Source organism: Rhinopithecus roxellana, chromosome 10 (assembly GCF_007565055.1).
Source record: "Rhinopithecus roxellana isolate Shanxi Qingling chromosome 10, ASM756505v1, whole genome shotgun sequence".
Lineage (NCBI taxonomy): Eukaryota > Metazoa > Chordata > Mammalia > Primates > Cercopithecidae > Rhinopithecus > Rhinopithecus roxellana.
In genome coordinates, this window is record NC_044558.1 from 89,215,492 (window position 1) to 89,227,497 (window position 12,006).

The window sequence follows — 12,006 nt, forward strand, 5'->3', positions numbered from 1 at the left end:
GAAACGGATGGCATTCTAGTTGCAGATTTAATACTCACTAATGTCTCCCTCTGGAACCAGGGCAAATCTGGCACCGGATTCTCAGTCTTGCCTGGGAATTGTGTTGATTCTGCCTTGCAGTGCTGCTGAAGCTCCAGGAACCTTGAAATATATTTGCTTGGTGTAAACATGACCTCAGCGTGACAGGATGATCCTTGTGTTTGCCAAGCCATTAATTTTTATGTAATAACGACGACCACAACAAACTGTGTTTCACCCACATTTTGAGTCGTTCTTAAGGTCAGGTCTGTGGGATTGTGAGACAAAAACCTTATAAACTAGAATGTAGCGGTGAGTTCTCTGTGTTTACAGCCCTGCTCCTACACATGGCTCCAAAGAGCTGAAAATAGAGGATTAAAAATTCATGCAGCTACTTTCTTCCAAGGAACTCCAAATGCTTCTGACAATCTTTATCCTGCAAAGTCATGAGCGGTCAGATGCCCATCCCAAAGACAGGGAAACAGAGGCCCAGAGATATGACGGGACTTTGCCAGGCTCCCCTACCCCTGCTAAGGGAGCAACAGGCTCAGATGAAGAGCCCCTCCCACCTATCTTTCTAGCCCATGCACTCTCCATTAGCCTGATTAAGACAATTGATTTATTCATTCTTAGTGGTTGAGAAGGAAAAAAAAAAAAAGAAAGAAACCAACATGCCATTTGTGTGATATAAATATCTCTGGAAAAAGCTAAAAACCATTGTGTCATACATATTTTCTTAACACCATAGTCAATCACACGTATCTGTCCAAGTGCCATAGTCCATCAACCCAGGAGTGGGGGATGGGGGGTTTGGGGGTGGGGATAATGGAGGGAACACACAAAGCAGAGACTCAGCTCCAGAATCCTCAGCCACTGCACGGCAAATGTTGCCATCGACTAAAGCTATGCTGGTTGTTTATTTTCCATTACATATTGCCTTTGAAGAACCTTCTAGAAGTCTCAGAAACTTGATGTTGGGCAGGAAAATGATAGGCAGGAATACAAAGGTGCTGGGACACCCACTCAACCAGCCAGTTCCCAAAGAAAAAGACGAAGGTTGTCACTTTCTCACTTCGTGTGCCCCATGGACTGACAGAAGGATTTAGATCACGGCATGGTTCCTCTTCCTCCAACCCTACACCCCCATCATCAAAGAGCCTTTAATCCCGATGATTCACCTGTTAGGAATTTAGCTCAAGGAAATAATTAAAGACATATAAAAAGATTTAGTTACAGGATGTTCGTCACGACATGCAGATTATGGTGAAAGATTAGAAGCAACCTCCATGTCCAGCCAACCAAAGGTGATGGCTGTGTAAATTGTGGAGTTCATCCTTTAAAATTCTGCTCAGATCTCCAAAGAAAAAAGACTGGAAGGAAATTAATCAAGAGGGTCAAAGAGTTTGTTTTGAGTCTGGAAATATGAGTAATTTTTTTTTTTCCTGGAGTAAGTCCTTGTTTGGGATGTTCTATTCAAAGCCAAATTAAATTTGGCTCCAATTGGAATCTTTATGACATTAGGAAGATTGAGATATCATAAATGGAACAGGAAGGGGCACTTCATGAGGGAACCACATGTAAAGGTCTGAAGGGAAGTCGGAGTAGAGAGGAAACAGCCTCACTGGAGTGGAGGATTTCCACTGCTGTGTGCTGGGACGCATGTCAGGGAGATTTGTGGGCTGTGCACAGACTGCGTATTTTTTGAAAGCCAAGGAAAGGAAGGCATATTAGATGTGACAGGCAATTGGGAGCCGCTGTAGATTCTCGAACAAGAAAAGACAAATCCAGTTCCAAGGGAAACCAAGAAGAGACAGTCCAAGAAGAGAAAGAGCAGGGAACAAATCTGGTGGTGTCATAATTCTTTTATGGAAGGATCTGATTTTATTGGTTTTGGGGGTAAATGTTTCTGGAGAATCCTAGAACTCTAAATCTGCAAGAAATCTTGAGGTTGCTCTCATTTTAGGGATAGAACAACCACAACCCAAAGAGTTACATAATTCCAGTCATAAGGCAAGATGGCAGCCAAGTTGGTACTGATCACCATCAGTCCTTATTCCTACCCGAGACCAGCTTGTCTCTCTGTTGCCTTCCATCCCAATTCTAAGATTTTTTAAATTTTTCCCGAGACAGGGTCTTGTTTTGTCACCCAGGCTGGAGTACAGTGGCACAATCATAGCTCACTGCATCCTTGAACTCCTGGGCTCGTGGCATCCTCCCACCTCAGCCTCCCAAGTAGCTGGGACTACAGGAACACATGACCATGCCTGGCTAATTTATTTTATTTTTATAATTTTGTAGAGATAGAGTCTCACTCTGTTGCCCAGGCTGGTCTGAAACTCCTTGCCTCAAGCAATCCTCCCGCCTCAACCTCCCAAAGCACAGGGATTACTGTCTTGAGCCACTGCACCTGGCCCCAATTCTAAGATGTTAACCACATGTAAGCCTTCCAGGAGAACCTCAGACCCTGGTCCACTTCCTGGAGGCCCACCTAAAACTCCATTTTCCCATTCATTTATTTATTCATGTAATACTGAACCCCAAACATTCAAAATCAGACGTGCTCAGAGTTAGGGTGGAGTGGAAGGGAGATAATGATGGCACACAGTAGGTGTTCAATAAATACTTGTGGAAAGAAAGAGTCAAGGAGGGGAGAAGAGTCCCTGATCTTAAATAGCTCAATATGTAATTTGAGAACAGACACAAGTGTTTATACAGATGCAAGCCATGCTTTCTGAGGAATATGAGCCCAGGTTCTGCAGGCCCAGGCAAGACACTTCACAGAACCAAACAAAAAAAGTTGACTTTCAACTTCTTTTATTCATTTATTATTATTATTATTAGAGACAGAGTCTTGCTCTGTTACCCAGGCTGGAGTACAGTGCCATGATCTTGGCTCATTGCAACCTCTGCCTCCTGGGTTCAAACGATCCTCCCACCTGAGCCTCCATGTAGCTGGGATTACAGGTGTGCACCATCACGCCCAGCTAATTTTTGTATTTTTAGTAGTGGCAGGGGTTTCACCATGTTGGTCAGGCTGGTCTCAAACTCCTGACCTCAAGTGATCTGCCTGCTTCAGCCTCCCAAAGTGCTGGGATTACAGGCATGAGCCACCGTGTCTGGCCCCAACTTCTTTTATAAAAAATTATTTAATTCAACTAACATTTATTGAGCCCCTACCATGGGCCAGACTGGGGATTAAAATTTCTGCTTTTTCCCCATGGGTTATGCATTAAATCCAAAATGGGTAGGTGATCCCTAGAGAAAAGACAGAGAAGGAGAAAGGAAGAAGGAGAAAAAAATACAAAGTCATCAGGCTCCCAGAAAAAACAGATGATGCTAGTTTCTCTGAACAATTTTGGACTTCTTTTTCCAACTCCAGCCACTTCATTTGCTTTTGCTTTTGCCCATGGGCTCCAAGGTCCGTGGCTCTGGTCTATGGGGGAAGGGCTAGGCATGCGCTACATGGAATCAGACACCCAGAGGCCTCCTCTCCATCTCCCTTTTCCAGTTATTCAGCGTTCTCAGGCCATTTCAATCTTACGTTGCCAAGTGAACATAAATCAAGGGGCCGCCCAGTCTCCTAAAGAAACACTGTGGGACTTCGCAGAGCCTTTCCCAGGGTGTGCACTGGGAAGGAAGGAGAAAGAGGACTAAGCAGAAAGTTACATGTGGCTCCTTTAATCACGGGGTGGAAGGAGAGAAGAGAAAGTTCAAACAGAGCCCCTGCAAGCCACGCCGGGAAGCCGGCTCTGAGCTCCACTGTTCAAGCAACTGCTGTTGGCATCACAGGGGTTTGTCTTGGCCCAAACCCGTCCTGGGAAACACAGAGAAGCTCATGCACTTGGAATTGCACTTGGAATTCGCTCCCTCAATGATTCACTCGGCAACTCGGCACAATTACACAAAGAAGGTGAAAGAAACGAAAGAAGGAAAGAAGAAAAGCAAAAGAGAGAAGGAAGGAAGGAAGTGGGGAGGGAGGGAGGGAAGGGAGGGGAGGGAGGGAAAGAAAGAGGAAGGAGAGAGAAGGATGGGAGGAGAAAGAAAAAGAAAGAAAAAAGAAAGAGAAAGAAAAGGAGGAAGGAAAGAGAGAGGGAGGGAGGGAGGGAAGGGGGGAGGAAGGGAAGGAAAGAGAGAAAAAGAATGAAAGAGAAGGAAGAAACAAAAGAGAGAAAGAGAAAGAAAGGAAAAATCGCCACACCACTGGCTAAAGGTGCCCTTTCCCAAATTCCTGGGACATGACTCAAGTTGGGACCAGGGGTGGGGAGCAAGAGACAAATTTTCTGAGAGCTCCCATGAGGGGACGCTACCAGCTGTGAGCTAATTCCAAGTGAGAACAAAGCAGCAGCGGTCTGGAAAGGTCTAACTCAAATGCTGTCTGTTGCGCTCCCCGAGCTTTGGAGACGGGTACTAGAAAAAAACAATGAAGTAAGGGGTGGTGCCAAATAGTCGCTTTACACTGAGTGCTCATCATAGGCCAATGTTGTATCTGCTCATTCCATCTCTTACCTCGTAGAGTCCTCACAGCAAACCCAGGAGCAGGGTCTACAGCCCCATTGCACAGGTGATACAGCTGAGACCTGACTCGTTCCTAACCTGCCCAAGGACGCACAGCTAAATATCAGGGGGTTCCGAATGTGCAGCTGGGTCTCCTGTGACTCTGTGGATATGCCCTTGACCGTTCTGCCCTCCAGCCTCCATTTACGGCTCGATCCTCAAATGCCAGCACCAGGAATTTGACATGTACCCATAACCTCCCCAATGACATGGAAAAACTGAGCAGCCATTCACTCAGTCATGGAAAAAGTTAAGCCCCAAGGTGCGTCCTTCCCAGCTCAGTTACTGAGAATCTCAGCAGCCCTCGGTGCTGGTAGGAAGGGCACACTGGAGCGAAATGCCACTTGATGAACAGGAGCCCTAACACGAAGTCCTCAGACCCTTGCACAGGTAGAATTCAGGGGTCCATAAATTTAGCCCGGGAAAAAATGACATCTTTATTTGCACTAGTTTCTCTTTTTTCTTTTTTTTTTTTGAGACAGAGTTTCACTCTTGTTGCCCAGGCTGGAGTGCAATGGCGCAATCTCAGCTCATTGCAAACTCCGCCTCCCAGGTTCAAGCGATTCTCCTGCCTCAACCTCCCAAGTAGCTGGGATTTCAGACGCGTGCTACCATGCCTGGTGAATTTTTGTATTTTTAGTAGAGATGGGGTTTCATCATGTTGGCCAGGCTGGTCTCGAAGTCCTGACCTCAGGTGATCCACCCACCTTAACCTCCCAAAGTGCTGGGATTACAGGCGTAAGCCACCGTGCCTGGCTTTGCACTAACTTCTAATCAAATGGCAGCATTTTCTTCTATCAGGAATGTAAGTGACAAACTGCTGTGGTATCAGCAGTACCTGTGACTTTGGTATCCGTGCAAATCACAGATGTGCGTGTATCACCATCAATTGCTGTTGATATATCAAAATATTGTGTACTCTTTACTCCTTGGAAGTTACAGTAGACCAGCGGTTAGATCTTGCTACTTAGTGGATAATACATAAGCTTACCTGTTACTATTTTACAAGGTTCGTTTTTAATATTTCAATGTTGTATTACAGTCTAAGTGATTTCCTTGGCAATCCTGTGCTTTATTTTATACTTGTAAAGCATGGGCTGAGTGCAGTGGCTCATGCCTGTTATCCCAGCACTTTGGGAGGCTGAGGTTGGTGGATCACTTGAGGTTAGGAGTTCAAGAACAGCCTGGCCAATATGGTGAAACCCTGTCTCTACTAAAAATACAAAAATTAGCTGGGCATGGTGGCACACGCCTGTAATCCCAGCTACCCAGGAGGCTGAGGCAGGAGAATCTCTTGAACCTGGGATATGGAGGTTGCAGTGAGCCAAAATCGCACTGTTGTGCTCCAGCCTAGGAGACAGAGCAAGACTTTGTCAAAAAAAAAAAAAAAAAAAAAGGAAGAAAGACGAAAGAAAGGAAAGGAGAGGAGAGGAGAGGAGAAAAAAAAGCACGGTTCTAAAAAGTTCTATCAAACTGCCCAAGGGATTTATGGTCTGTACGTGGGAAACTTTGAGGTGAGGCCTCTACTGTTTGTTTGTTTTACTTTGTTTTGTTTTGTTTTTAGACGGAGTCTCACACTGTTGTCCAGGCTGGAGTGCAGTGGCGTGATCTCTGCTCACTGCAATCTCCTCCTCTGGGTTCAAGCAATTCTCCTGCCTCAGCCTCCCAAGTAGCTGGGACTACAGGCACCTGCCACCACGCCCAGCTAATTTTTTTGTATTTTTAGTAGAGACAGGGTTTCACTATGTTGGCCAGGCTGGTCTTGAACCCCTGACCCCGTGATCCACCCACCTCGGCCTCCCAACGTGCTGGGATTACAGGCGTGAGCCACTGCGCCCGGCCAGGCCTCTACTCTGGAAGAGTTTGCAGCAAAATTAGGGAACAAGACAAATGTATTCATCAATATGTAAAATGCAATCTTAAATGTCAAACAGGCCAGGCACGGTGGCTTACACCTGTAATCCCAGCACTTTGGGAGGCTGAGGCAGATGGATTACTTGAGCACAGGAGTTTGAAACCAGCCTGGGCAATGTGACAAGATCCTGTCTCTACAAAAAGTACAAACAGCTGGGTATGGTGGTGCATGCCTGTGGTCCCAGCTACTTGGGAAGCTGAGGTGGGAGGATCACTCGAGCCCAGGAGGTGGAGGCTGCAGTGAGCTGAGATCATGCCACTGCACTCCAGCCTGAGGAACAGAGCAAAACCCTGTCTCAACAAAAACAAAACAAACAAACAAACAAACAAACAAACAAAGTCAAGGAAAGAGTGAGCTCTTTCAAGACAAGGACTGCATTTTAAAAAAAACTCTTAAATCCCTAGTACCCCAAACTGCCAATAATCAATAGCAGTATGTTGCCAAAAAATAATGCCAAATGCATCTCAAATCATCTCATTGTATACTTCTGGCCACTTACAAGCTGAGTGATCTTGAGAGAGTGTCAATTACCTTGGCATGCCTCGATCTCCTCATCTGGAAGATGGGCTTAACAAAATCTGTTTCTCGACATTGTCAGCACAATCAAATGAGATCAAGGATGTGAATGTGCCTAGCATAGAGCTGGGCTCTGCAGAGGTGCACGGCCAAGGTCAGCTCAGTCTGACGGTGGACTTGGGTTTGGTTTTGTTTTCCTGGAGACCAGAGGCTGTTTTCTCAGTTCTTTGGGAAGTGGGCAAATGGGGGTGAGATTTTTGCTTGTTATTATTATTTTTTATTTTTATTTTTGAGATGGAGTCTCACTCTGTTGCCCAGGCTGGAGTACAGTGGCACAATCTTGGCTCACTGCAACCTCCACCTTCCGGGTTCAAGAAATTATCCAGCCTCAACCTCCCAAGTAGCTGGGATTACAGGCGTGCGCCACCATACCCGGCTAACTTTTTGTATTTTTAGTAGAGATGGGGTTTCACCATGTTGGCCAGGCTGGTCTCAAACTCCTGACCTCAGGTGATCCGCTCGCCTCAGCCTCCCAAAGTGCTGGGATTACAGGCGTGAAGCACCATGCCCTGCCTATTATTATTATTTTTTAAATTAAAAGTTAGATTGAACAGAAAATTGCCTTTTCTGAGACATTTCATCTGACAGAGTCTGTGTTTGAGTTTATATCTTACCAAGATAATCAAAATGCCCCATAGTGTCTGGACTGCATCTCTGACCCATTTAGTGTTCTTTCTAGGGTCTTCTGCATTACAGGCTGGTTTGGGAGAGCTCAAGTTTCCAAAATGCTCCCGTGGCCCTCAAACCTTCCTTCCCTGGGGGACCAGCTCCTAGAAACCTACAGACTCCATCCCTGGGGTGGCAGCGAGTCACCCTGGGAGAAGCTGCATTGGAGTTCACGGCTGAGAAATTGACCAAAGTAGGTCTATGTGCGTCTTTGCAAGGCTCTCTGATAGCCCTGATCTCTGCACTACCTCTATGAAGACAGCATTGTCTCCCCTCCATTGTCGCACATGGAGACCGGGCGGGGTGGGTGGAGGAAGGTCTGGACGCTCAGGTCCTTGGCCACCTGCCCTGCCGCATGCCAGGGTGTGATGATCCAGGATTGGAGAATGCCTGCCTTATCTTGCCAGGGACTGCTTCACCGCTCTGTCACTCACACATTTGCTCGGAAGATGCCTGCGTCTGCGAGGGCTGGTGAAGACCTGGAACAGCCTTTGAAGGTATCCAGCCAACTGAATTTAATTAAACTGCAGTTCCAGAAGCCAGCAGCATTTTCTTAAGAAAGCAATACAACTTCTAAAAGTCCCCCGATGCTCCCGTGCCGCCCATTTCCTGTGCTTCAGACTACGTCATAAAACTGTCCATGGGGCAGTTTCCTTTGATGATGGATCCAGTTGACAAGATTTTTTTTTTTTTTTTAGCAAGCATCACAGCCTCTTCTTTCTTAAGTGAGGAATGCCGCATTTGTTCTTGCTTCCCCAAGCTGAAGTTGTGGGACCTTGATCTTTTCTATGTGGTTTCCTGGATGGCTCATCTTGGAGAGTCATGCTTTCACCAGCTCAAGATCAGGGTAGCATCACAGCAGGAGCCAAATGTTGATTGCATTACTGCACTAAGTAAGATAAAGTGGTGGCCAAGGAATACTTCTGCTTCCAAACATGCCTTTCAGTCATTCAGTCTGCAACTAGTGAACCCTTAATATGTGCTAGGGGCTGGGGATAGAAGGGTGAACAGGATACCGTAGCTACAACATTTACCATGTTTTCTATGATCAAGGGAGAGACAGATAATAAATACGTAAGCAAATTAAGACATAAAACAGTTACAGATTGTTATATGTGCTAAGAAGAAACAGATGGCTAGAGAATAGTGGAGGGATATTCTTAGACAAAGTCAAAGAAGATCTCTCTGAGAAAGTGACATTCAAGATGAGAGCTGAAGGATGAGACGGAGCCAGCCCTGGGAACAGCCAGGGCCAGAGTCTTCCAAGTTAGGAGGAACAGCAAGAGCAAAGGCCCTGGGGTGGGAAAAGCTTGGCAAGTGCTAGGAACTGACAGAAGGTCAGGGTTGCTGGAGTGTAATGAACAAGAAAGGCAGTGGCAAGAGAGAGGAGAGACAGGAAGGCATGGAAGGGTCACTGCTGAGCCACAGAGATCGTGATGAAGAGTGTGGATTTTGGCCAGGTGCGGTGGCTCACGTCTGTAATCCCAGCACTTTGGGAGGCCAAGGCAGGAGAATTGTTTGAACCTGGGAGGCAGAGGTTGCAGGGAGCCGAGACGGTGCCACTGCACTCCAGCCTGGGCAACAGAGTGAAACTCCATCCCGCCCCACCCTGCTGCTGCCGCCAAAAAAAAAAAGAAGAGTGTGGATTTTACTCTAGGTCAGGGGGAAGGGGAACTGAAATTCACGTAGGAACCACCTATGAACCACCTCCACCTATGAAGTTGTGAAATGAATAAATGATTTAGAAATATTCTTCCACTTGCAAGCTTAGGCATCCAAGTCTTCAGCAATTGCATCCCTCTCTGATCCCCCCCAGGACTCCTTACCTCTGTCACCCAGTGGGTCTTTTTGCATATATGCCTATAAATGGTTATCAGAAGACCCTGGCTCAGGTCCACTAGGGCTGCTGCACTGCCTGCCTGACTCCAGGGTGGTGGCAGTGGTCTCATTGTGTTCTCTGTCAGTGACACTCCTTGGCATGCAACATAGACTTGGATGAAATGGTGCTTCCTAGACCTGTGCAGGTTGGGGTCCCTGCCTCTGATGCTCGCTAATACATGACCTGAGCAAGTCATGAGCTCCCTCTGGGTCTGTTTTATGGTGTGTGAAAGGAGACGCTGCCACACCTACCTCCCAGGGTCATTGAGCACTTCCAAAGAAGAATACCTAACTGCGGCCCTCCGATGTGCTTCAGGCATCAGCAGACACCTTGACATTGCATTTAAAAAAAGTGAGGGGTGTGTGTGTGTGTGTGCATGTGTGTGTGCTAAGCAAGTGCATTTTCTACAGAAGAGAGGATCCAGGCCAGATGTGGTGGCTCACGCATGTAATTCTAACACTTTGGGAGGCTGAGGCAGGAGAATCACTTGAGGCTAGGAGTTCAAGGCTGCAGTGAGCCAAGGTGGCACCACTGCACTCCAGCCTGGGTGACAGAGCAAAACTCTGTTTTTGTTTGCAGGGAGAAGAAGGTACAAGAGAAAGGGGGAGGCGGAGGGGGAGAGAGAGAGACAGAGAGAGAATCCAAGACTCTCTCCTCAGTTTTTCAGAGATCCGTGATCCACCCAAGCTGAAAAGGTATTAGACACCTGGGAGTTGGAACTGCTTTGGCTCTTGAAGTTGCTCTCTTCCTCTGAAATCTGGTTCAACATTTGCATGTAGATGTTTTGTTTCCTCTCCAAAGTCTGTAAGCCGCTTTGCTTGGTGGCAGGGGGCTGCCTCCATTGGCATTGACTCTTGCCTCCCCACGTCACACCAGGCTGACGCCTGGCTCCCATAAACCTGCCAAGCAGCAATCCATCAGCCCAGGGCCAAGTCCTCCCCACTGTCCAAACTGGAGGACCTCAAGGCCCTTCCTGCTGCACCAATGGCCAAGAGTGGACGGAATGAGCGAAATCATTGTGTACTATTAGTGAGCCGGTGATTGCCTTACTCCTCCAAGGTAGTAAGAAGCCTCTGCAGGTTGCCCCCAAGGAGCCATCGCTAATGCTGGGGATAGGCCAAGGAGGAAGATGCTTCTGTTTTCAGGGAGAAGAAGATGCGAATGCTTTTAACTTCCTCCCACCCACGCAAGGTTGACCCTGAATGGTTTATGTGTCTGTGTTACACACACATCCAGCATAGCACCCAGCACATTATAGGCACTTAACAAAAGCAATAAATAAATAATGGTCATTTCCAGCTCATACGCCCACCACACCCTCCAGAGATTGTAATGCAGTACACTCACCTCTCATCTAGCCGAATCCTAACTGGTTCCCCCACCTCTTCCTGACAAGTAATAAAGTTAATAATACCTTGTGTGGCTGTTGTATCTTTCTTCTCAAAACTCCAAACACTTAGCTATAATTATCTCTTCATCCTCATTTCTGAATTAGATTAAAAAGGGCTAGGGGTAGGGGAAATCCTACCCACCCTCGCCCCTCCCACCTAATCGAAGTTATTTCAGGGAAACTGAGGCCTAGCTAGGATAGGAAATTCTTCGTCCAGATCTGCAAGTCACAGACAGGTGAGACTTGGAAAAAAAGACCTCCCCAGCCCTATTTCCGGTCCTGAATTTGATCTGTCCTGAAACAACTGAAATCTTTTTTTTGGCCTGGAGGCCAGGCAGATCTGTCTAATTCTGCGAATGTCTAATAGCCCTGCAGTTCTTGAGGTTTGGGAAAACCCCCTTGCTTGGGAAGCTACCCACGGGAAGAAGAGGTCTTTAACAGTGTACAGCCAGAGACTGGGAGCCTCCCTGCCACCTGGGACCACAGGGAGTTCAAATGAAGTTCCTGCAATGCTCCCCAGGGGGTATGAGTCAGGGATTCAGGGTGGGCTTGGATCTACACGACAAGCTTTGACTTGCCCACCTTCCTGGGCTTCCAGAACAAAGCCCATGGTGGTGAGAGGCTATATGCAATGAGAGAGAGAGAGAGAAAAAAAAAAGTGTGCCCAGGGAAATCACCTGGCCTGCTCCTGGTTCCCATTAGCTGACTAACTCAAGGAGAAAGTGAGTTAGGAGTTTTTGGGCCTCGGTTGTTGCAGCAATTAAATGGGTTTAATATTAACTGCCCTGTGTGCCCCAAGAGGTGATCAGGAGGGCGAAGCAAAATAACAGATGGGAAAGTGCTCTGAAAAATTATCAGAAACTCTATTGAGATAACACTGTCGTGAACTTGGCAGTGCAGGCTAGGTACAGCCTGCTGTCTGAGGATCACCTGCAGAATTTCGAAGCTGAAGGGGAACTTGGGGCTCAGAGGGGCCATCATTTTCTGGAAGAGGCCAGAAGAAGGGAA